This window comes from Anas acuta, chromosome 5, assembly GCF_963932015.1.
Source record: "Anas acuta chromosome 5, bAnaAcu1.1, whole genome shotgun sequence".
Lineage (NCBI taxonomy): Eukaryota > Metazoa > Chordata > Aves > Anseriformes > Anatidae > Anas > Anas acuta.
This window is the reverse complement of record NC_088983.1, coordinates 49,767,884-49,792,311: the sequence shown is the minus strand read 5'-3', so window position 1 is coordinate 49,792,311 and position 24,428 is coordinate 49,767,884. Positions and strand designations below refer to the sequence as shown.

The window sequence follows — 24,428 nt, the reverse complement described above, 5'->3', positions numbered from 1 at the left end:
TATCACCCTTATAGTTTGCGTTAATTAATACTATGGATTTTGCTTAAACATTAAAAGATCAAAACACCTAGCCCAATGCTGATACAGTGGTAACAATGGTAACTTTACATAAATTATTGCCTGTGTTTTCAGGGCTGTAAAATTACCACTACCCACCAGAATTACACTCACAATAATACATTAGAATAAATAATACATTAAAATAAAATAAAATAAAATAAAATAAAATAAAATAAAATAAAATAAAATAAAATAAAATAAAATAAAATAAAATAATAAAATAAAATAAAATAAAATAAAATAAAATAAAATAAAATAAAATAAAATGAGTTGGGAATGAAATACCCAGAAAATATTCCATAACTCTGTATTTTTATAAAAGCTCCAAGTTCCAGAGAAATATTTTACACGTTGGTAGTACAATGAAGGATGAAATGTCTCATTACCGGTGAATGTGGGAATGAAAATCCATCAGACAACTTAGGGTTCTGATCCGTAAGTGTTCAGAAGGAACACAGAGGCATTTTTGCTTCCTCTATCACAAGAGCATCCTGAAAGTGAGAACACAACAGGAGACCATTTTTGACAAACCCTAACTGCAGAATTGAGCCAAACACATACTGCATGGTCCCTCCATGGACTTATTGGCCTGCCTGAACTGCACTGGTCAGGCACAGGGCTGCTCAGCAGATACCTTCTAACAATCCTGATCACATTATTTGGTTTTCCTTCTGCTCCCTCTTTCCCCTCCCCTTCTCCCCAAATAAGCAGCTCACCCACCTTTACTCTCTTCCTATTGACTCCAGGTTGGCTGCTTTTAAATCCATATTTAGTAGCTTCAGCCTCTGTCAATGACCATCAGAAGCCCTCACCTCACCAGAATACCTTTGACATTTTTCACCCAGCAGAAGCTCCAATTACTCCTCTTTCAGTAGCTATAAAATCAGGTAGTTTCTCCCATTGTTGTTTTATTGTTGTCTTCTCTACTACAACCTCTTTGTGTAAAGATAAATATATTTTCTCTTTAAAAAGTGCTCTATAGGAAATCCACTCATTGGACATCATTGGTAGGCTGCTGAACTATATTAGCTAAAAATCATGGTTCCCCAAGAATCCTAAGAACTTGCTAATGAAGAGATAACAAGTGATCCTGGAGAGAATGGACAGATATAAATCCCAACACAATTTTAAAAGAATATTTTCATTAATGATATTGGCAAAAAAAAAAAAAAAAAAAAAAAAAGTACTAATGAAATTCACTGCCAGCACTGTTTGGGAGATAATGTCAGTACAGGAAAAATATGGAATATTGCAAAAGAGCTGAAAGACCGATGGGACCAAAGCATGAGATAAAAGGACAGAGTACAAAGTCATGCGTGTAGGAGCAAAAAGAGTTTCTGCTACATGATAGAAATGAGTTATCTATAGATAACTGGGTAACAATGAGACACTAAAATGATTCAGGCTTAGTAAAGGCAAAAGTGAAAAAGAATGCTTTGTTTATTTCTAGTATGAGCATGGAAAATTTGTGTAGTAAAGGCACTAAGAAAAGTCTTGTTTATTACATGCAGTTCTGGATACTGATGTTGAAGTAAAATGAGCTCAACCTGAAGCAATTCAGGGAGGAGTAGGAGGAGATGGCTGGAGAACAGAGCTTATGAGTCTGACTTGTTAGGCTCAGGTAAAACAAAAATTAAGAGGAGACATGACTGCTTTCTACAGGTAACTCAGACATAAATGTCAATGTGAGGAGAGAGCCACAGCTAAAGGGTGTAAACAGCCAAGGAGTTACAAACAGGCCATGACTGAATTTAGGCTGGAAGCAAGAAGATTTCTAGCCATTAGAAGACTAAAATTCTGGAATAGCCTAATTCTACCACTATCACAGCAACAGAAGTATTTTGTTGTAAGATGAGGCTGGAAAATATTTTGAATAGGTTTCTAGACCATGGCTGTCCGCAGCAGGAGATTCAGCTGAATCTGTGTGTCCGTCAGCATAAAACCGGTCTGGGTAAAGCCTTATTTCCACTAGAATGCCACACAGCTGTGGACATGCACTGACAAATTCATCCTTGCCAAAGAAAGAGGCAGCCATTTCCAGCAGCTTGTGAGCGCCCCTATGCTGAAGGTCTCACCCAAACTGGGCAGGCAGCCGAGCAGCCTGTGTGGGCACCCCTGACTCGTCCCAGGCAAATTCAGGCAAGCCACTGCTGGCAAATTCTTGTACACTGGCTGATGTTGCCTGAAGTAGTTTAGGGAATGCTCATGAATATTATTTTGCTGGTCAATTCCAGTGACTAGCAGCCAGACATGGTAATTTCTTCCACCAACACAGGTGGATCAGAAATGGGACATTTTTCTGCATCTTATAACATGGTGTCACAGAACTGCACAACTGCTTATTTTGGACCCAATTATAACAGAACAAAAACACCTATGCTAATACGGTTCACTCCCACAAGGTTTATTGTACTAGGATTTATAGTGATATAAATATTTCAGTAAAATACAGTGTTTCTAATCTAAATACTGGTATGAAATTTATGTATAGATGAGGCCTATAAGAATCAGGCACTAACAATCTACTATTTCTCGTTCTGATGAGACCAAAGCAATAGTAATCATATTACACTAAAGTCCTGACACAATTAGCAAACATGCTGAAATGAAAAAGAATTCACTTTAGTGCCCCTGAAAGCTTTACTGTAGTTAGTAAGTGTTCATTTTCATAATAATATAATTGCAGGAATGGGAAATTGCAGGTAATTGCTGTTGTTGTGACCTTGATCCTTTAGTAATGAAATTAACGTAATTGCTACCATTTTGATTCCTACCCATTCATGGGCAGCTTCAAAGTTTTTGAGGAGAGCAATGAGGGCAAAAGTACTATTTGATTTTTTGTGATTTTTTTTTTTTCTTGCATCTCAGCTACCATATAGAAATCTCTCTTACTTCACTGGAGTTCTGTTTTGGGGTTGTGAGTTTTTCTCTTTGGTTTGCTGTATTCTGACTTTTTACATGGTGTATAAATCCTTACAGAACACTGTCTGAACACTGGTGGCAATATTGACAGTCATTGTTAATGAAACTGAAAACTTTCAGATCCTTTGGTTCAATGGCTGATAAACAACTCCTAACTTCCACAGCAGCCATTGAGAAATAGGGAGTTTAATTTCTTATTAATTTCTTGAACAAGTTTAAAATGACTCAAAAACCTGTGTGTGTTTGCCTTTCCACATGAAGAGTGGAAGGTTCAACCCTGTTACAACAGAATGGCCATATCCACAGTTGCATACAAGCCAGTAACATGGAGGTCTCCAAAAGCAGCCAGCTGCAAATGTACATGTAGAAGAGTGCAGGGACAAAGATAATTCAGTACTTCCCCAGAGCATTTTGTCAGACTTCAACAAGATACACTTAGAACTTCTTTACCTACCCTTTTCTATATTTAGCTGTTGTTACAGGTTTTCCCTTCAATGAAACTATTAATCCAGGTTTTGAACCTATGTAAAAATTCAGCACCCACAACATCTTGCAAGAAAAATAGTTAATGCTCCAAATATACACTTTTATTTACTCTGTGTCCTTAAAGTACCATACCACGTTCGCAAATTCTTGCATCAGAAGAGCCACTGCACAGAAATTTTTTGGACCCTATGGACCTCTACAAGAGCCCTTCTCCAACATCTTCTTCATATGATGTATGATAAAATAGAACCAAAAACTAAGAACCTGGCATTTCTGACTGTGCGCATACTGACAGCACACCCACACCTGAACTATTCATTATTTGACTTTAAATTCATTTTTTTCCTTCAGCTATGATTTTAAGGGGGGTTGTTTGGTTTATACCATGTCTCTTCAGGTTAAGGTCTCTTTCTTCTTCATGACACTCTCATCCATTTCTCTGTCACAGCAGCAACAAGTAGCACCAAGGCTCCAATTTACTGGAACACTGGTTCTTACAGACAGATCTCTTGGCCTTAGTTCCCCAGATTACATGATTATACCCCCAGGTGAAAGAAAATTGAGATCTATTTCATATTGTCTATGTATTCATCCATCTGTTGTCAATGCAGCTTCCTTCTCTTCAAAGGCTATTATTTTATATATTTTTTTTTGCATTGTGCTCCAATAAATGGTTCTTTTTTTGTTTATTTTGTTTTGTTTCTATTTTTGATAAGCCTTCATTATAATCTAAACTGCTCAGAGACAGTCAGAAATCATATAACCATGGAGAGAAGTTAATTAAGGAACAAATGACAAAAGCATATTGGATGTGCAAACAAACCTTGCTTGGCTACTAGCCCAAAATTTGTCCTCTGAAATGTCAGTGAAGTCAACAGGAGTCCCTACACAGAGGTCTGGCTTCTATTCTACCTATTTTCCATAGGACTTATGTCAAAAACCTAGACTAACCAACCAACCAAGTTGCCCCAGCACAAAATAATCCTTGGATAGTAAAGTTATCTGGCAAACAAGAAATCTCATTCATTGTATCCAGCAAACTTCTTTGTAGCTGAAATATCTCTTTGGGCTACTGTACATTCACAGGGGAACTTAACAAACTCAGCTAAACTGTAAAAGCTGTTTAAAGCCAGCCACTTTTTCCCCTCCAAACCAATACTCCCACTATCACAGAGCCCAGGGACATAACTCATCACTTTCTCTTCATGTGTTCATACTGTACCCATTTCCTTATAAACCAAGGAATACATGAGAGTATGTTAGCGTGTATATACGATTTCCCTGTGTGTATATTTAAGTAATTGTATGTGTTTGCTCATCTGTATGCATATGTTCACAGTCTGTAATCTCAGCCAAGGCTCCTTCCCTGCAATAGCTTACTCACTGCTTACGGAAAGGGGGCAGACAGAGCACACACATAATAACACTAATGCTAATTATCTTCTACTTTAAAGTTTCAAGTGAAAATTGTTTGGTAAACAGATGGAAAGCTCTGAAAATATCTTGAGGACACACTCCAGCCCAAGGGAAGCATTTTAAAAAAATAAATAAATAAACCTTTCAAAATCAAGTGTACTCTAAATGACTATATATTATCGTTATGACAACCACGTCCTTCTCTTTGTCTGGTCTTGCTTTCTACATTGTCTCTGCTGAAAGCCTCTTTCAAGATCATCTTCAGTCAAATATCACAGTCTCAATATTTTCTCTGCTTTTTTTTTTCTCTCCTATTAAATTCCAACTTCTCAACTTTCTCAGTTCCCCCTTCTCCCAGTGTTCCCCCATTATTCCTCCTCCTTGCTTCACTCCCCCCCATTTCTATCAAGGCTAATAGCTTTGTGTCTTACCCCGCTCTTATTTCCACACCTTCTCCTGATCACCACATATGGCATTGAATTTTCCTTCCCCAAGTGTGTCAAGCAATCTTTTCCTGAACCTTCACTGAGCAAGGTTAAAAGCAGTCCTGTCAGCTTCACAGAGTGTTATTCTTCTCAGACAACAGCATAGATACAAGGGTGGACCAAGGTCTCCTGTGCATGTTTGTTGTTTTGTTTTGTTTTGTTTTGTTTTAAGGACATGCTGCAGAGCTGGGGTAGGGTTTCACATCATAAGGGTCTAACTTCCCAGTGGTTTCCCTTGGTCTCCAGTCAGTATATGCTCCCTTTGAAGAAATTACACTTTTGTTGCCAGATATGGAAAACTTCCAAAAAATCATTCTGAATTCAGATATAAATGGCAGCAGAATTTGGCCCCAATGAGTGCAAGCAAGTTTTAATTCATCTTAGATTTGGCACCATAAAATCATATTGTTAACAGAGGGATGAGATACGACCTGAACCTTGGGATGAGTGAACAAAACAGAAAATTCGTCAGCGTAACAGACCTTGGAGATAAAGCTGGATTTCTCACACATGCACAACAGCAGCCAGTGCTCTTAAATCATGAGGGTTTATGACACCCTCCTGAGCAAGCAGGTAAATCTACTGATCAGAATTGATTTGCTGCTGCCTTGTCACAGAAGAAAAATCTCAGATTCTTTTGCTCTTGAAAACAGACAAAGAAATAATTGCACTGATTTTCAATTAATTCTAAGCTAACAGACAAAAATGATCAAGATTAATTTTTTGTTTTCAACATGTTTTAATCCCTGTTGCACTTTCTGTTTATAATGACAACGTGCTTCAGATAGGAATGTATTAAAGCATGATGCAAATTTTAATAGTTGAAATTACATGAAAAGAAGTATATGAGTGGGCTCCAAACCCTTACACCATTCTAGCTATGGTGAATTTATTTTTATTTTTAGTGCATTTGCTGCCACAAAAATAATAATAATATATATATATATATATATATATATATATACTCACTAGGGATACATCTTAACAAATATAAACTTCTCCATTAAATTCTCCAAATATAAAATTCTTCATTCTTCAGTAAGCTTCAGTCATGGTTTTGTTGTGTGTTGGTGGTTTTTTTTTTCTTTGTTTTGTTTTGTTTTCTGGTACAAGCTTTGCCTAGTCTGCATGCACCTGCCAGGCAGCATGTTCTCAGATGACAGGAGAAAAACATGTCAGGTGTTCCCTTATGGCTCTATGAGCCCTGCACGTGCTGTTTGCCTAAGGCAGTATTCTTTATGTTAGAAAAAAAAATACTAAACAATGGCTTTCAGGAACTGTGGAGCAAGAAGGAGGATGTAGTGTGAGCATTGCTGTATGTTTAAATGTACAAACAGACTTGGAAAGAAGCTCTTATAACCATTGAAAAAATGGTATACACACTGAAAAGATAGGCAAGTATGCAAAAATGCATAGGAACCTCCTAATTACCTAGACAGTTCTCATTTTGATGTTAGAGATAAGTGTCTGGGAGGACTCTGGGCCTTCTGTATACTACCAGATTTCTGTATAACACTGGACAGACTATTTGCATATATTTTTAAGTGTTTACCCATTTTAAAATGTCTCCACTGATTTCTTTCCTTCTGTAGCAGCATTTATTCAGTACCATTGTTTCTCAGGATCCAAAACACTGCCACCTTCAAAGCCCTTGCATAAGTAGAGGCAGGGGACCAAACATTCAGCTCTGCCTCCTCTTATGTGCAGCTTAAATACACATCTCTACAGTTAATTGCAGGGCTATTCAAAAGAGCCTGACCCGTCAGAGTAGATGCCATATGAAAATGTGACAAAAAGCAAAATATTCCCCAGAGAGCATGCAATGTAAGGTGAAATGTAAGATATAAGCTTCAAAAAAAGATAGAAAATAAATCTCCAGGTAAGAGAGTAATCACTACCTGTGTTGTAAGTGGTTCATCATATCAGCTATGTGATTAAATTTAGAACAGAAGCAGCTGCCAAATAACCACCTTCACTGCAGTTGTGTGTGTGAGCTGCTGCTATATATTCTTTGCAGTGTTGTGTCTGTTCCTCATCCTCCTGCATGTTACATTTTGCAGAATAAGAGTTCTATGAACACACGGTAATGATACACAATATTATCATTTGGTTTCATTATGCAAACAAACATTCGTACACCTTAGCAAATAACACAGACCCCTATTTTGATGGAATTTTGATTTCATATCTAACTAAAAGGCTTTTGTTGATGAAGTATTGTCTACTCTTTTTTTTTTTTCCTGCTTTGTTCATAATATTCAGAAATGTGACAACCTTAAATTTCCTAATGTTCTAAGAATGTTCACCTTGGCAGTAGGACAAGGTCTTGGATTCTTATATATTCAGAGTCATGTCACAAATCCACATTCATGGAAGAAATAAAGCCCCAAAACATCAGAAAATTAAAAAAAAAAAAAAAAAAAAAAAAAAAAAGAGAGAGAAAGAGAGAAGGGGGGGTAGATACCTAATTTAAATTCATTCAGTAATTCTTCATCTATATGCTTGGCTTCCACTTACAACAATGAAAGGATGTGCAGAAACATTCCTTAAGAATTTTACATGCCATTTATACTAATCAGAGTAAAAGTTCACCTGAATACTAACAATATTTTTCTTCAGGGAGAAAAATAGCTAATAAAATTCTATTACAAGCACAGTAAAGTAAACAAACCCATTTTTTAAACAACAAAAAGGTCTTAAAAGTCCCAAAAAATGAAATTGGCTGTCGTAAAACTGAGGATTTGCCTGCCACAAAACCTCACTTTCAGCTTGATTATGCTATTTAAATGACACCTATCTGCATTTTAATCCTTGTGTGAAAGTCTGCTGGCAGAATTAATAATTATGATCAAAAACCATGAAAGTCCATGCTAATGATAAGATAAAGAACTTACTCCCACCACCTACAGTGAGAAGCTAATCTTCCTCAGTGTCCTAATCTACTGACATACAGGGTTTGATCTGAAATAAGCTCTTAATAATGAATAATCTGGCTATGAATATGATTCTGCTGAGCAGAAAATGGAAGATTAAAGAAGGAGCTCTGATGAATTAGTTCTCTCCTTCTTTCCAATTTTAAGGCTCCCTCTCTAGTGTGTCCCCTACTACCTGCCCCCCCAAATAAATAAAAATAAAAATAAATTTTTAAAAAAGGGCTTTTTTGTTAGTTGCTGCCACCTTAAGGACACAAACTGCCAGAGCTGGTGCACCGAGGTGCCCAAAGTGCCTGCCTTGCCAGGGCTAAGGGAGGCACCGCTTTGCATTTATCTGGGTAGGGAACAGACGCTGCCAGCTGACATTTCCTTCAGTGCACAGGCTCTTTAATTGAGAGATGTCTGAAAGCCAAGCATATTCTTTTGACACACAGTCAAGGAGTTTGGATTTGGCACTTGTGGGAGCCAGATTCCTGCCTGTTCGGTTTAACGGAATTAATCTTTGTGTGCGTGTACTTTACAAAGCACAGGGAGGCAAAACAAATTACAATTAATATTTATTTACTTGTGTTTGAAATCTGTAACCAGAGCAGAGGTGTTACTGCGGCTTAGCAGACGTTTCACTGCTGCAACCAACTTCCTTAGCCAGATAAGGCAGACTTGAATAAACAACAGAGGAGCAATGCATTTAAAAATTTTCGAGTTTCAGAAGTATTAGGCACCTCCATGTCTGGATGCTACACTTGGAACACCCTTGAGAGAATGTATGCCTTCATGGAAATGCACATCATGGAAAATCAGTCATCTCATTCCATCCTTAACTGAGCATCCAAATATTTCTGACAGGTGATCTCCCTGACATCCTCTGAGCTGTGACTGAGCCCCTTCATGGGTACAGAAGATACCCAGAGACAGCTAACTCTGCAATCACATAAAGAAATGTCAGTCATCAAAGACTGTACTTATTTATTTTTATTTTTTACACACTTTTGATGAAGCAAATGTGTCCAGAAAATCAAAGATGTAAACATGGCCCAGACCATCTGGAACATTAAACAATTCAACAAACCCTGGAAATATAAATACAGAAATGGAAACATGTTTAGTTTAGCAACAGAAACACTACAAAGTTTCTGTACCTGTATTGATTTGGGTGTACAAGTGAAGAAATGGGACAAATGCAGCATTAAGCTTCCAGTAAGCACCCTGAGTTTGTTAAATCATGAGCTGGAATCGTGATCACTGTGCTAGACCCAGCAGGCCCTGACTAGGTTTTGCTCTGGTCCAGAATTTGGCCCTAAGAAGCACAGGAGAGGTGAACTTCAGACTCAGAACAACAGAACGTGACAAGCAGAGGCTGCTTAAAATAAAAATTAAAAAATAAAAATAAAAAATAATAATGAGAAGAAGAAAAGCAGTGCTGCCAGCAGCCAGGCAGCAGCAATGGTGGCACCATGCAGAAGGGACCAAGGCACAAGCAGGTGAGATGCCGATGAAAGCTGGGGTAAGGTTTGGCTTGGGCCAAGCCTGGTAGTACCACCTGAGGAGGGAGAGAAGGGGACAGATTTGGGCTGCTGTGGGGCCCTGGGTTGTCATCTCCTGCCTCTCCAGCTGCTGTGGTGAGCTACAAATGTGTATTCTTAAACTTCAAATTAACATTGAGTAGCTTTTTAGCAGTTCATTAATGCCACCCTAACTTAATCTACAGTTCTGTTGCAAAGACTTTAGCAGGACTTTATTTACAGTTTAGCTGAACTGTGGGGATATTCTTAAAATATCCAGTGGGATCATCAAAGATGTATTTTTTTTAATGGTTCTTTTCAGTGATTTTCAGTTTAATTAAAATCCTAAGGCAATTTGCTCTACTAAAAAATTTAGTGGGCTTGCTTCCCCACCAGAATGATTATTTAAGACACAATTTGCTCAGCTTAGTAAATTTGCATAGAAACATTACCTGCTAGTGAGCTCTGCCTTATTCTTCCTGCCTGGTTCCTGTCCCATTACGACTTCTAGGAGGTGTTTTTTCTATACTTGCAATAATTTGCCACTCTTCTCTGTGCTTAAATGTGACTTCAGAAGTTTTTCTGAAGTGTCACTTCCTGACTATAGAAGAATCCATTTCAAGCAGAATATGTGTAGTATGTTTTTTTCAGCTGCTCAGTGTTTTTTTTTATTTATTTATTTCAAGAAATGCTAAATAAATTTTTACCTGTTGGAGTTTATTTCTGCATACTACAGAAAAATATTTTTAAACCCAGTCTGAAGTTCTGCCATTCATTCTTGACAATAAGATCGGGTCACTTGAATGTAGTCTTGCTGTGGAAAAATAGTAACCAATAAGTATTTTTCCATCACCTTGAACATACATTTTAATCTTTGGTACTCTACGGGTACTCTTCTGCCTCTGAAAATCTCTGTTGTCTAAGAACAGGGTAAAAGAAGCAGGAACTGTTGACTATAGGATGTGCTGAGGTAAAGCTTAATCAAATCCGGCTGTGGCCCCACTTTTGGCTTTTTGGTTCTTCCACCGGTTAAGGTGATGGATCAAAGCAAGTGATTTCTCTGCTGAAAGGCTAGGGGACACTTGGTGTCTAGGCTAGGTCTGCACTGGAAGGCGATGGGGCAAACTGAAAGCAGGCTGTGTTCTGCTGCTTGATGCTGGTGCCCTGGGCCCAGGAGGACGTGACTGTAGAAATTCATACATTACAAAGCAGTTTTGGATGTCTCAGCCTCGCTCAGATCATGATTTCTATTCTTTCCAATGGTAAGTTTTACTACATAGGAAATCTTGATGTACCATTCTGCCCAAAACAAACAAGGCCCCTAGGAATATATTCATAATGACTATTTGGGAGCTTGTACTTCTCTGAGGAATTACTTGTTTTCTTGTTTGCAGCAACTTGAAAATGAGGCAAGCCTGAAACCTAGCCCAGAGCTTTCAGATAAGCTTTCTTAATAGTTCTTTAATTTGCTGAACACATCTCACTAAATCACCACCTAGTTGTTTACAAATGGAATTAATTAAAACCTGTGATAATCAATGAAATAGATAGCTATAGGTATAAAATGAGGGATAGAGGCTAAAAATTGTTTCAGGTGACAGAACAAGAGCTGGGTATAAATCTCAGCACTGTTAGTCTGCCTCCTTTCTCATCACACTAAAACTTATCCAAGTATTTTTCAAGGTATACAAGTCACCAGCTAATGTGTTGTGGAAAATATTTGTGCCCATTCCCCCAAAAAAATTCAATTTTCCTAAGTAGCAGGTGTAATTGTTTATATTGGAAAGTTCAGGAAAGGAAACTAGCTTTATTTTCAAATTAAAGGAAGAACGAATCTGAGGGTTGAATTTCAAACAAGGAAATAAGTCAGGAAGAAAATTCTTACAAGCAAACAGTGTCAAACAGCAGGTGGACAAAAAAGAACAAAGGTAACACCTGTCCATCAGGGAGCTGCACAGGGCATGGGAAGATCAGCATCAGTCACTCACCATTCCCTCATAACACAAGGGATCACCGTTGAGTCAGTAGGTGAACAGGGGAACTGAAAGGCTGAAACAAGTGGTGAATCTTTTGATGCATACTGCACCTTATGAAATTATGCAGAATCATAGAGTGGTTTGGGTGGGAAGGGACCTTAAAAATCATGTAGTTCCATACCCCCAGCCATGAGCAGGGATGCCACCCACTGGACCAGGTTACCCAAAGCCCCTTCCATCCTGGTATTGAACACCTCCAGGCATCAACAACTTCTCTGGGTAAACTGTTCTAGTGCTTCATGACTGTCCTGGTGAAGAATTTCTTCCTTTAATCTAAATCTACCCTCTTTCAGCTTAAGGCCATTACCCATTGACCTTGTAAAAAGTCCCTCTCCAGCTTTCTTGTAGGCCCCTGTTAAGTACTGGAAGACTGCTATAAGATTCTTAAACCATTCAGCATGTAAAACAGTCAACTCTGCATGATGTTTGCCTCTGGCTTTTCAGAAATTTGGAGTGGGGAGTAGTATTACCGGTTTCTCTTAATTTTGAGTTGGTATAGTCTTGTGTTGGTGAGTAAGGCAATACATCTGCCAGTATGGCTGTATTGCAAAATACAGCTCACCAAAGACACTGCTGCACTGCAGACACGGTATGGATTTGGGACCACATAAGTCCTAGGAAAGCAATGTGTGATTTGGTTGCAGAACTTATAAATCGGATAAGGAAGCTGTGAATCTGACTAAAGAGATGTTTTTATAACAGCTAAACTGCTCTGTGCAGAATGGCTGTAATCACAGCAACTATGTCATTTAGAGAAATTGGCAAAAAGGACATGAAGACCAGGATACCTGTAACTGATCTCCAACTGCCTTAGCTAACCTGCAGTTTTCCTAACCATGGTGAATAGTTATGCAAATAGACGTGAACAGATCAGAAGCATCCTTATGGTGTTAATTCAATGAGAAAACTATGGAGATGGTTAGAAAATGTTTTATAAGGTAGTAGAATACTGCACAAAAAGCCAGATTTCCTGTTTCCATCCAGCATTGATGCACAAATGATGCCAGCTTTAGTATCATTAGAATACTCCAGAAAAACTCTGCTTTGCATGAGTTCTTAAAAGCTTTGCTATCTGGCAAGTCCCACCTTGTTATCCCATCCCAGATAGTGTTGCTGTAGTATGACTACAAGGATACTATCTGTAAGGGTTTGTGATACTTATAAGCAGCCTGAGCTGAAGCTGCCTTACCACAGTGAGTCAGATGCTGCACTGAACTGCAGGCTGCCTGATTCTGGTGCTGTAGATGTGCTGAGAAGGGGAATGCAGTGGTCTGGGCTTTAGCCCACATGCCACATAGATTACGAAGAAGAGTCTATATGAATGTAGTCACAGATACATTTTCAATTCCTTCTAGAAATGGATGAATTTTGTGACTGGATTCTGCTTGAATAAGCATTCAAAATTTTATTCTGTAGTGCCTATGAAAAATGAAAGTATTGCCAGGTACTATTTGAATTATTGCACCCCCTAATTAATATTTTTTCTTCAAGATTTCTCAGTGGAGTCATAGGCAAGAAAATGAGCGACCTTGCAAAACACCTATTGAATGTGTAACCACACATTTGGTGCTCAATGTAATCTCTTGGTGGGGCATCCTGGGAAGACACTTTGAAGCTAACGGTCCTTCAAACGATGTCATTTTTGTGGCAACATTGTCTTCCTGAGGCAAATGAAACCATGAAGAAAAGTTAATGCTGCTGATATTCTAACAGTTTATGAAAATGATATTTTTCCTCTGATAAGCACCAAAAATGTTCCCAAACTGTGCGAAGGGAATTTACAAGTTCAGTCCAGCAGCACTCAGGAGCACTACTCAGGCACAGTAAAGGGTAACTATCAGTGTGGAGGTGTTGAGCATAAAAGCACAGAACAAACTCCTTGGCAAAAAGTTTTTAGGAAGAAGAGTTTTGAGCACACTTTGTAGAATGGAGTTTTAGTAAGAGGAGAACATGGTGTGAGGGAGAGCAGCCTTAGAAATGTTTTTGGTGGTGTTTCGTTTTGGTGGATGTCTCACCCAGACAGGGTGAGAAGACTAAAGTCCCTAAATATCTGTTTCCTCAATACAACAAATGTACTACAGAAAATATGAATTCTAGAGTGTATGCAAGACAAGTTTGCATGTTTATTGCATATTTCAGAAAAGGTAACGGGGTTCCCTAAATATTTTTACAATTCAAAAATATGTATTAACACGAGGAATATTCCAGTCTTGAGGGTGATGATGGTAGGTGCCAGAGGCCTTGCTGAAGTTTTAGTTTTAGACTCCTGGAAAGCCGAATCACACTTCTGGTTTGATTGTATTCATTTAGCATTTTATCATAATTATGTGGGTCAAACACTCCACTTTCCATGAAGGAAAAAAAAATGGAAATGTTGAGCATAAATATGCAGGAGGAAAAAACTTCTGTGATCAGAACATTGCAAACTACCTTGATTCTGGATAGTTATCACCTGGACTACCTATAATCACAAGCAATAGCTGATGATGATAATGACTTACAAGGCTATTTCACACTATCAGTTTCCAAGGTAAGATATGTACTCATCTGGAAAATAGCTGCTTTGTGGATGTAGACTTTTGGATGTGATGTGGAGACTTTTGGGTTCACTCTCACACATCACTCCTCTCACTGCACTCTCAGATGCCATCACTGCTCTCTGGTTCAGACTTACTTGTACAAGATGCATTTCCTACATGCAGCTACACACAGCTAAAATAGCCATGATACTGGACATAAACAATATTCCTGTGTAGCAATATTTGCATTTTTGAAAAACAAAAGTGAATGACAGACAGATTTTCATGTTAGAAGTAGGATACCATGCATATGGAAGAAAATCCAGTAAACAGGATTTAACTGCAACACAACTTATAGACATGAGCTGATATAACTCACAAATGATCAACAGATCATCTAGAAATTCTTGATGCCAGAAGATAGAACAACTCATTCTACATTACGTCTTTCATACACTTTGTAATGCATGAGTTAATATTTTAAGCAATATTTTATTCAAATGTCACCCCTTTGGCATGGCTAAATCATAAAAGGATGTTTTTCTGTTTTTGTTTTGTTTTCTGTTCTTTTCACCTCTCATAGAAAAGTTGCTTGATCATCTTTGTATCTGGTGTTTGCATGAGTTTCATTGACTTTTCTTCTTGCCAATTTGTATACATGATAGATGTGTTTGGCCATAAAAATGCTGTTGGAGGAAAACAACTTCAGATGGGCAGGTTTAAGTTTCACTTCATTGGTTCCCATGAAATAAGGCTGATGTAAAGCTGTTAAATCCGGTTTGGTATGTTGGATTCATCCAGGGCTATCAGGCAGAGCTACTGCTTAAATAATCAACTGGCAATCATAGGTGCTTAAGATGGAACAACTAGAATGTAGTGAAGTGGGGAGGAGAGAGGAAGGGAAGGGGACACTGCTATATCAGTGCTGAACATTCCGGTAATTTTTAAAAACTTGCTAAAAATAATACTATGACAATTACAACAGTAATTACACATAAGAACACTTGGACCAAAATAACAGTCAAATTTGGTTATTTATTACCAAACCACTACAAACATGTCAGATTTTTTCAAGCAAATAATTATAATCTGAAGGTTACAAGTGTATTGATGACAAATCACCACAAAACAAAAACAAACAAAAAATCTGTGATAGGCCATCTTTTATTCATGTGAGGACATGAAATGTTCTTTTTCTTTTTCCTTTGAGGAATTACATTTTTCAAATCTTCAGGGTTTTTATCTCCAAGTTTAAAGTGTTTAGATTCTTTATAAAACTCCTGATTTTAAGACTAACACTAATTTGCAGGGAAAGATACCTGGTCTTTACATAAGTTGACAAGTCAAATGAGATCAACTGGTCATAAAATAACAGCAGACCATAACTAGTCATTACCACATGCATATTATGATTTTTCCTGTTGGTGGCTGTTGCAATTGGAAATAGCTACAGGAATTGTTCAGCTGTTCCCTGGTTATGGCAGTTTCTCAGGTGAGGTAGCTGATGTCAAAACCCTCTGGACAGTGCTATTTTGTCATGTAAAGGGTCTTCTATTCAATGCCCTTGATGTGGCTAGGTTGTCAAAAGTTCAGGATTTTGAATATATTTGTGACAATACACATTCAGAGTAATTCTAGCTGTCTACATTTCCAGACTGAAAAACATGATTTCATCTTCCAGTACCCTAAGCTGGAAACAGGTGAGGGCTGGGAGCTGAGATGACTTTGTCAAGAATTAATGTGGCAGCACAAGTTTAAAAGCACTCTGAATTTTAGGCTAACAGCTGATACTTTTCTTAATGATTAGTTTTAAAATTCATCATTTAATTATTAGCTTGAAGGACACTGCAAATGAACACCATAGGTACCACATTTACATGTTTAATTGGATTAGTCTCCTGACTTTCAGATTCTAGCAATTAATTTCTCTTGGCATTTTTTTCCACATAGCTAAATGATCAATCTTTTTTTTTTTTCAGTGCAGGGATTCACATCATACATTGTTACCCTGAAAATTTGATTGTTCCTATGCGATACTATTCTGCTGTTACTGTATCACCTGTTGTAAAAAAAAAAAAAAAAAAAAAAAAAAAAAAATTCTTCTTGAAATAAGTAGAAGTTACCCTTAGCTGTATTTTAAAGTTTGGAATATTTGAATATATATAAATATATATATACAACAAGCAAATGTTTGTTCTTCCAATTATGAAATCACCTAAAATGAGGAATTTCAATGCTTAATGTTGTGTGAGCAGTCAATAAATGAACATTTTGTATGTTCAAGAGTTTCTTTCAAACTCTTCTCTTTGAAAATTATCATAGCTATTTGGGAAAAATAAGTTGCAGTTTTCATGATCTTCTGTTAAAAACAAAACATATTTTTCAGAGGTTAGCAGTCCATGGCTCCCATTAGACCCTTACCTGACAGACATGGCATTTGTATGCTTAAACGTATCTAACACAATGAACTCAACTCATTTGATTTCTGGCATAACAATATAAACATTAATAATGGAAGTGTCAGGTTAAGATGTGTCCAGAAATTTCCATTACTTAAGTCTCTTCTCAACTCTTCTGCTTGCCAACTTGGTTGTGTGGTTGGAAACCGGCAGAGAGGAGGCAGGTCATGCTTAGAAGGTCAAGAGGTCTTTCAAGGCCGTGAAGGGCAAGAAAGCACATCAAACTTCTTTCCATACTTTTTGATTGCAAAACCTCATCATGCAATGTAATGAGCATCTGCAGTTTCCATAGAAGTCGGTGAATGGTAAGAGCTGAGTCTCCCTACTTAATATGCAGTTATTGAACACTTTGGGGAATTAGGCAATAAGTAAAATATGTTGCAAATAAATTTCTGAAAGCAGATTACTTGAATGGTGAGGTGATTTTATGGTTATTTCCATACTACAATTACTACTGGAAGAAAAAAAAAAAATCTAGCAGTATCTAAGGTCCACTAGACAAAATGAGGTACCCCTCTGAGTATCTCAGTTCAGTGTCACTTTGTGGTTTAGGTAATAGCTGCTTGATAGGTTTTGAGGTGCTGTAATGATTACTAAAAACTATTTCATGTAACTTACTCAAAATAACTGATGGCAAGCAGGTAACAGCACGAGAAGCATTGACATATTAGTCATTTTTAGTTCAAAAAGCACAGTGGCATTTAATGTGCTGTACAAAAGCATTTGCAATTTATTTGCGACTGCTGTTAATTACATGTCTACCTGTATTCTTGCAGGGCAGTTTCTGAAAATCTGCATGTTAAAATGAGATGTACCTGCATGACAATATCGTTTTTAACCAGAGGGACTGCGTTGATGCAAAGTCCCAAAGAACGTTACCATATCCACAAAAGCTATGAATTAGTAAAGCTATCAGTGTCTGTTGTATGGCTAGTGTAGCAGTTTGTCTTTACTTCTGAAGGTCATGGTCAATTCTTGTGTTATGGCTTTTCACTGTTGTACACTTCAGATACAGCCAAATCCAAATTAATACTTATGGTTTCAATGTTGGTTTCAGCTCCACCTCAGCTTCACCTCTACAAGTCTCTTCCAGTTCTTTAGTGTCTCTGGGTAATCACATGGGTAAAACAAAATTAAATCAAACACATGCACGTTCATAGTGTATATAGCAGGGTGAATATTTCTCTAGAAAACTTTATAAATTTTCAGTAGTTGTTTTGGTTTGTTTTGCTTTTTGTATTTATTACTGCTGAACAGAATGCAATAACCCTGGTAACAAGTCAGAACAGATTGTTTTAATAGTGGCAGAATCGAAGATGTGAGACCCAGGCTAGATAACATGAAAAATTACATCTTTTAAGACATGTTGAGGCTACAAGCTTTTAGCCAGATCTTAATCCTTTAATGCTTGCTTTATGTTGATTTTTTTGTAATAGACAGTCCTTCTGGCAAAAGGCCAAACCTGAACTGTTAGAGGAATATGAAAAATCCTGTTACACAGGTTTCACAGAATTTCAGGCTTCAGCTCTTAATATATTGCTCTTTCCAAGTTCATTTCCTTAGGGGAGGTTTCTAGTGTCTTTACCAGTAGAAAATGCCTGTTTCTAAAGATGTGCAATGGATTTGATTCTCCACAATCATAACTGAACAAGATCATTCCTACAGGGTATCTTGGGGCAGGAGCCCTGACTAACATCAGAAAGTTCAACTAACATTAATAATCTTATTGCAGGTATTACTATCTTACTGTAGTCGTATGAAAGTAAGGCAATAAGTTTGCATAAAACAGTACCAAAGGAGTACATAGGGAAACCTTCTTAATGATTTGCTACTGAACATGCCTATTACAATTACTTGGTGTTGTGCAAAGTTTCTTTTACTCCTGTTGTGTCTGTAACTGAACTTCCCAGACCACGTTCGCTAGTCCTTTCTTCTCCCAGGTGGCAGCAATAATTTGAGGTGGTGTAAATTTGCTTTCTTCTAATTGGAGATGATTACAACAGGTATAAAACCTGCTGAGCTAGTGCCTGCCCTCTCCTTTGTTAAGATGAAGTTTGAAATAAGGGGGAGGCACAGCTATGATGCTGTTATCTCATTATCTCCCTTGGCAGTAGATCCTTAGAGGATCTACCCAGAAGGAAAACTTAGACCAGTATCTTCAAGGTGCTTGTAGTCCTTTCTGCTGGCTACTGCAAGAACTGTGAATGTCAGAGTGGTGATCATGCTAATTGTACAGGAAGAAGCTGTGACCTCCTCATCCTCTGTGAGCATCTGTGGTCGAGCTCTAATTTTGTCTGTTGTAATTTAATTTTTTACAGTGTCTCTTTCATCAAAATGAAAGCCGATAGAAGCTGTACTAGAAATTCAGAAATCTGATTATTGTGGCTTATTGGTAAAAATTACAACTTGTCATGCTTGGGTTTAAAGCTTATAGGTTCTGAAAATGTGTTCTAATTGATTTAATTTCCTAATCAATCATAATTGATTGATCTGGAGGACAGTTATTTATGCATTTCAGAAAATGCTTATTTAAATGTAAATGTTTCTGTGCATGAAAGACTAGAAAGCTATCAAATCCTTCCATTTTGGCTTTACTGAAACAGAAGACCTGGGAATTCCTTCAACACTGGTAAAACTAGGCTAGGACTAAGTGGAACCTGAAAGCTATAGGCCATGTCCTTTTGTTAAACTAGTGAATTGGTGCTGGTGGACGGTATACGAGAATGAGTGAATAACCGAAATAGAATACTCTTTTTTTCTTCAAGAAGGCAGGTTGTCATGTTGGTGTGGTGGCAAAACTAGCTTGGGACCTTGAGCATTGCTATTAGCTATCTAGCAATGTTTGTTGGTTTGGGCACTATGCCATGCTGATGCAGCTGTATGACTTTCTATTGTATGGCTAAATCACTTGTCTCACTCACTTGGGACTCTTGTATAGTTATGCAGTTCAAACAACTCTTAAGGACTATGCAAGGGAAAGAATAGTGTTTAATTCTTCAGGCCTAGACTAATGTTACTTCAGTGATTCTTTCACTGTTATCTTTGGTAGTTGTTTCTGTGTGTTGCATAGTTCTGCTGGGATAATCAAAAGGAGACATTACTGATGCGATAAGCGTCTTTTGCTTGAATTAGGAGATTTCAGTAATCTGTATACTTAGATATATCCTTTCCTCTATTTTAAGTATGTTTGGTATGCCTCAAAATTGAGGGGGCAAGAACTAATTAAGCACTAAGATAAAAAGGATGTCTCAGCTTGGATTTAATCTTGTACCAGCTGGAGGGAGGCAAAAATACTCTCCACGCTCCCTCTCCCAGGCAGGCAATTTGGCTCATTTCCACATAGCCTATGTGCGGGGTGGAAGAAGCTCAAAAGAAGTTCACTGAGGACTCAGTAGTGTCCTTGGTCAGAATTGCAGGTAGATGCATGAAGGCCATAAATATTAGTTCAATATACTTATGGCATCTTGTTACCGTGCTCTCTACTCCTTGTGTCTCCCACCCAAATTGTGTATGCTGCAATGCACTGACATAACCAAACTTCAGTACTGTCAGCACTTCAGAATCGATATCATTGCAGAAGAGCAAGCTGGATTCCCCTGAGCCTCATGAATCATAACCAAATTGACAGCTTAAGTTCTGATCACACAGTTTGTTGCTGTGGCTGATGGCTGATAATGACAAAGGAAGAGCACAGTTTGATTGGAAGTCACCAAAATGAATGAACCTGCTGCACTGACAGATCAGAAATGTTAATTCTGACCTGAAAAGAGAAGCAGCGTGACTGTGGCTAAGCCTTTTAAATGGAATTTTTTCTCTCATGAATTGCCTTTCACAAACAGTGCATTTGTTTACTTGCTGAGGAGATTTGTAACCTAAATCAATATTACTCTAGTCTTTGCTTGATGCAAGGATGTAAATACTAGTAGCAACAGTGTGAATCACTGGCATGCTCAGACAACATAAATTTATCTAGAGAATCAGTGACCTTCACCATTTCAAACCTAGCCCTATTCAGTTATAAGAGAACAGTGTTTTGACATCTGCATGTCTGCCCATCTGAAATGAGTGATGTGAATTCCCTATGCAGTCACTAAAGTTTAGTTCCTAGGTTACTATCAAAACCATCACTGATGGGCAATTCATTTGTAGCCTCCGGAGACAGGAACGATTGCAAATGAGCACAGAGCCCAGCCCCTGCCTAGCTTCTGCAGATGGTCTCTGCATGCCTCTGGTGAAGAGCTGAGTCACTGGTAAGCAGAGGTGACTGGCAGGATGGTTTTATTAGCGGGGAAATCCTGTGCTCAACAGTGGGAAGTGGAGGACTTCAGTCAATAGAGCATCACATGGCTAATGTTCTTTTGGAATATATGCCACTCAGTCTGTCTAGGTGTTTTTGTCATGCTGTCCTGAAAAATGTTTCTCATGCATATTTCCTGTTTTTCATATATACTATCTGTTCAAGGTTAGATAAAATTGTTTCAAAATTAGTTTGTAATTGTTTTTTGTGAATTATTGCAATTAGGCTGCACATTACATCATTCCTTGGTTGGGGAAGGTTCATAAAACTGCAAGAGAAACGTTTCCTCTCTTACAGATTCACACAGAGCTCAGAATTGTATAGGATACAAGAAAAATATTTTGTCTTCACTTTTCTACACAACATTTCTTGAATGATTTCTCCTCGACAGACTTGCTGCGCTGTGATTTGCAGACATGGCAATTGCAAAAGCTCAGCTACATCTCTATCCTAGGGTGTGCAGAAAACTCTTTTCTTTGTGCTTACAGCTTGGGTTCAATGGTGATGTTTCCACACACTGTTAATGCTAGCCAGAAGTAAAATTTTGAATGGGAGTGGTGTCCCTGCTACTATCTTCTGTTCGTGAAAGCCCACAAATTGCATTTTCTTTAGAAAGAAATGGACGCAGAAATGCAACAGCAATAACGGATCAGAAAACTGCAAAGACAGAATTTTATGTCAAAAGAAAAAGGAGTCTTTTTGCCTTAATATTTTACAACTTCATTCTAGAAGAAAAAGCAGGACTCTTGTTGGCACAGGTTTCATGCCTGATGCCTTAGAGCTGGATTACTACCAAAGGTTAGACTATAAGGTGTTTTCTTCATATGTCTGCATTTTGCAGTGGGGTTGCTTTCCCTGAGATGTGGTTAGCTTGGTGGAACTAGCTTCATTCAATGTTCAGATGATGCCACAAGCCTAAAGAAATATTTTTGATGAATTGCCTGTGGTTCCTAATCTAAGAACTAATTTTGAGTCTTTCAGGTATTAATACTGACAGCCTTCAGGAATAAATACTAGCATAATTCAGTATTTCATAGATGTAGGTTTAATTACAATATAATACAAAATTATATAATTATCATAAATCAATTATTCAGAAATCTCAACTCTTTGTGAATTCAATACTTAGCCTGGATTCTGTGTTCAGACCTAACCCTCCAGGAAATCTGAGGATAATTTTTAAAAGATTTGGAAAGATATTGAAGTGTTTGCCTTCAACCCTACACAGTGACATCAACAGAGTTGTTTAGGGAGCAGAGCAGGGCTTGGATTTAACCATGTTGTCTTGATCCCGTTTGTCATTCGGACTTGAGATTGTAAGGTCCAAATACCATGAACTGACTTGTCAGTGGGAGGATTAGCTCCCAGGTTGAATTCATTTGGAGAGCTGTGTGAGAAGTCATCTTGATAAAAGCCATAATAATGAATCATATTCTTTTGTGGTAATGTTTTGAATCTTTATTCAGAGAGCCCACCCTGTAGGGGCTTTTTTGTGTAAAGCCTTTTAAATGTTTTTAGCTAATCTTTATTTTTAAAAGAACCCTGCTCTCTATTCTGCTGTGCATATTGTGTTTGATCAATGCTTTTTGTGCCTGAAAAGTGGAAAGTGTATTTTTTCTTTGTGATTTTATTATTGTAATCTGCTACACTGTTAGAATTTAATACCAAAGAGTAGCATGTTATAACTTTTTATATTTAAAGTGACACTACTGTTGATTTTTTCCAAGTTAATTTTATTGTTGATGAAAAATGTTAGACTGGCAGCACCAGAGATTACAATACAAGCCTTACCCAGTTTACCCCTATTTACTGCTAAGATCCAGATGAATAACTGAAAATGCACACAGCAGGGCTCTAAGCTGCTCTGAACTGAGGCCCATTATTCCCAGTCTGACTGATGGAGAGGTTACAGTGAACAATGGACTGGAAAGGGATTCCCAGAACTAACTCTGCCCAGCATCCATCAAATAATGTTAAACCTAAATGCCCATGTTGTACAAGTGAATGGTAGCTTTTACATTGTTTTGCTATTCTGTTTTTTCCCCTAAAACAATCCCAGTGAAGCCATACTATATGTGCTCTTAAGAGGAGGGGTGGTAGACAAATACCGGATTTCTGGTAGATTCCTGAAAGTTCTGATTGGACATCAGAAAGAGAAACTCGGATGTTTATGATTACCTTTGCACTGGTAATAACCTCTTGAAGAATGTTCCATGACTTCTAGATTCTACATCTGCAGAAAATTTTGAGTCTAGATGTTTTACCTCAAAAACATTGGTCTACTTCAAAGATGAAATAATTAAAGAAATCATTACTTTGATTTGTCCAGCTCAGACAGGTATGGGTAATGCCCATTTGTGGCTCTGCAGTTAAAAGACTCTTCTGATATTGCTAAGGGTAAAAACTGCTAAACACCTAGGATGATGCAAATTAAATTGGAAATTGGGAGAACATGCATGAGGCTAGAAGGAAACTTCGATTTCACCTTTAGATTCAAACTTAGGTAATTGAGCTGCTTTATTCCTAAATGCAAGTCTAACATCTCTATTCTAGCTAATGTTTAGACAAGCTGTTTATGGGAATTTTTCATATGTGTGTCTAACCACCCTGTTAAATTGATCCCTCACCTCTGGTAATTTTTGTTGTCCCTCATGAAACATTTGTCAACAACTTTTCAGTGCAGGAATTCCCAGAAGTTAATGAGATATTCAATGCACACCCCTGTTCAGTGGCATAATGTCTCCAGTTATGCAAACCAGTAGTACTCAGTTGATGACTCTAATTAGCTGTTAAACAGTTCTCTTCAGTTCTTTTTCTAATCTTCTTGCTGTGCTCCTGCTGTTTCTTATACCCTCAATTTTCACAAGAAATGCACTGTTATCCACTTATTTCTGCATAACTGTATACAGTCCTTAATCAAGTTGACATTGTGCACCAAAATTCAACCCATTTTAGTTGAACAAAATCAAACATTAACCATTTGCTGAAGGTTGTTTCCACCCACCCAGACAAAGTCTAGTGGTTTCATGGTGCCATTTAATATAACAAATCAAGAATATAACAACTGGGTAATTGGGAGCAAGCTTCTAAATTCTTCTGTTACTCTTTAGCAGTTCTTGCTCCAATTTAAGTCAGTGAAAGATTTTCTTTTTGGTATGAACAGAATGAGTCCTTTTGATACAAGATAAGAGATGTTGTCCAGGTACCTGAATGCATTTCTCCCTCAGATCAAACAAGTAGAAACTGTGCAATGGGAAACTACTACACAAAATAAGGCACTTTACAATGGTGTAAATCCCAGAGGAAACATAGT

The 24,428-nt window shown here is 37.7% G+C and overlaps 1 protein-coding gene across 4 annotated transcripts in view; it reads left to right on the top strand.

The window, feature by feature from the left end:
• Positions 1 to 24,428, top strand: part of RAG2 (recombination activating 2) — a 486,146-nt gene that overhangs the window by 343,505 nt on the left and 118,213 nt on the right. For 2 of the 4 annotated variants that reach the window (XR_011097264.1, XM_068684687.1), the window contains exon 1: positions 18,873 to 19,081. The exons of the other annotated variants lie outside the window; for them this stretch is intronic. The gene's annotated coding sequence lies outside the window, so the exon portion shown is untranslated. Of the gene's footprint in view, positions 1 to 18,872; positions 19,082 to 24,428 lie in introns of those variants that run through there. 4 annotated transcript variants of the gene reach the window in all.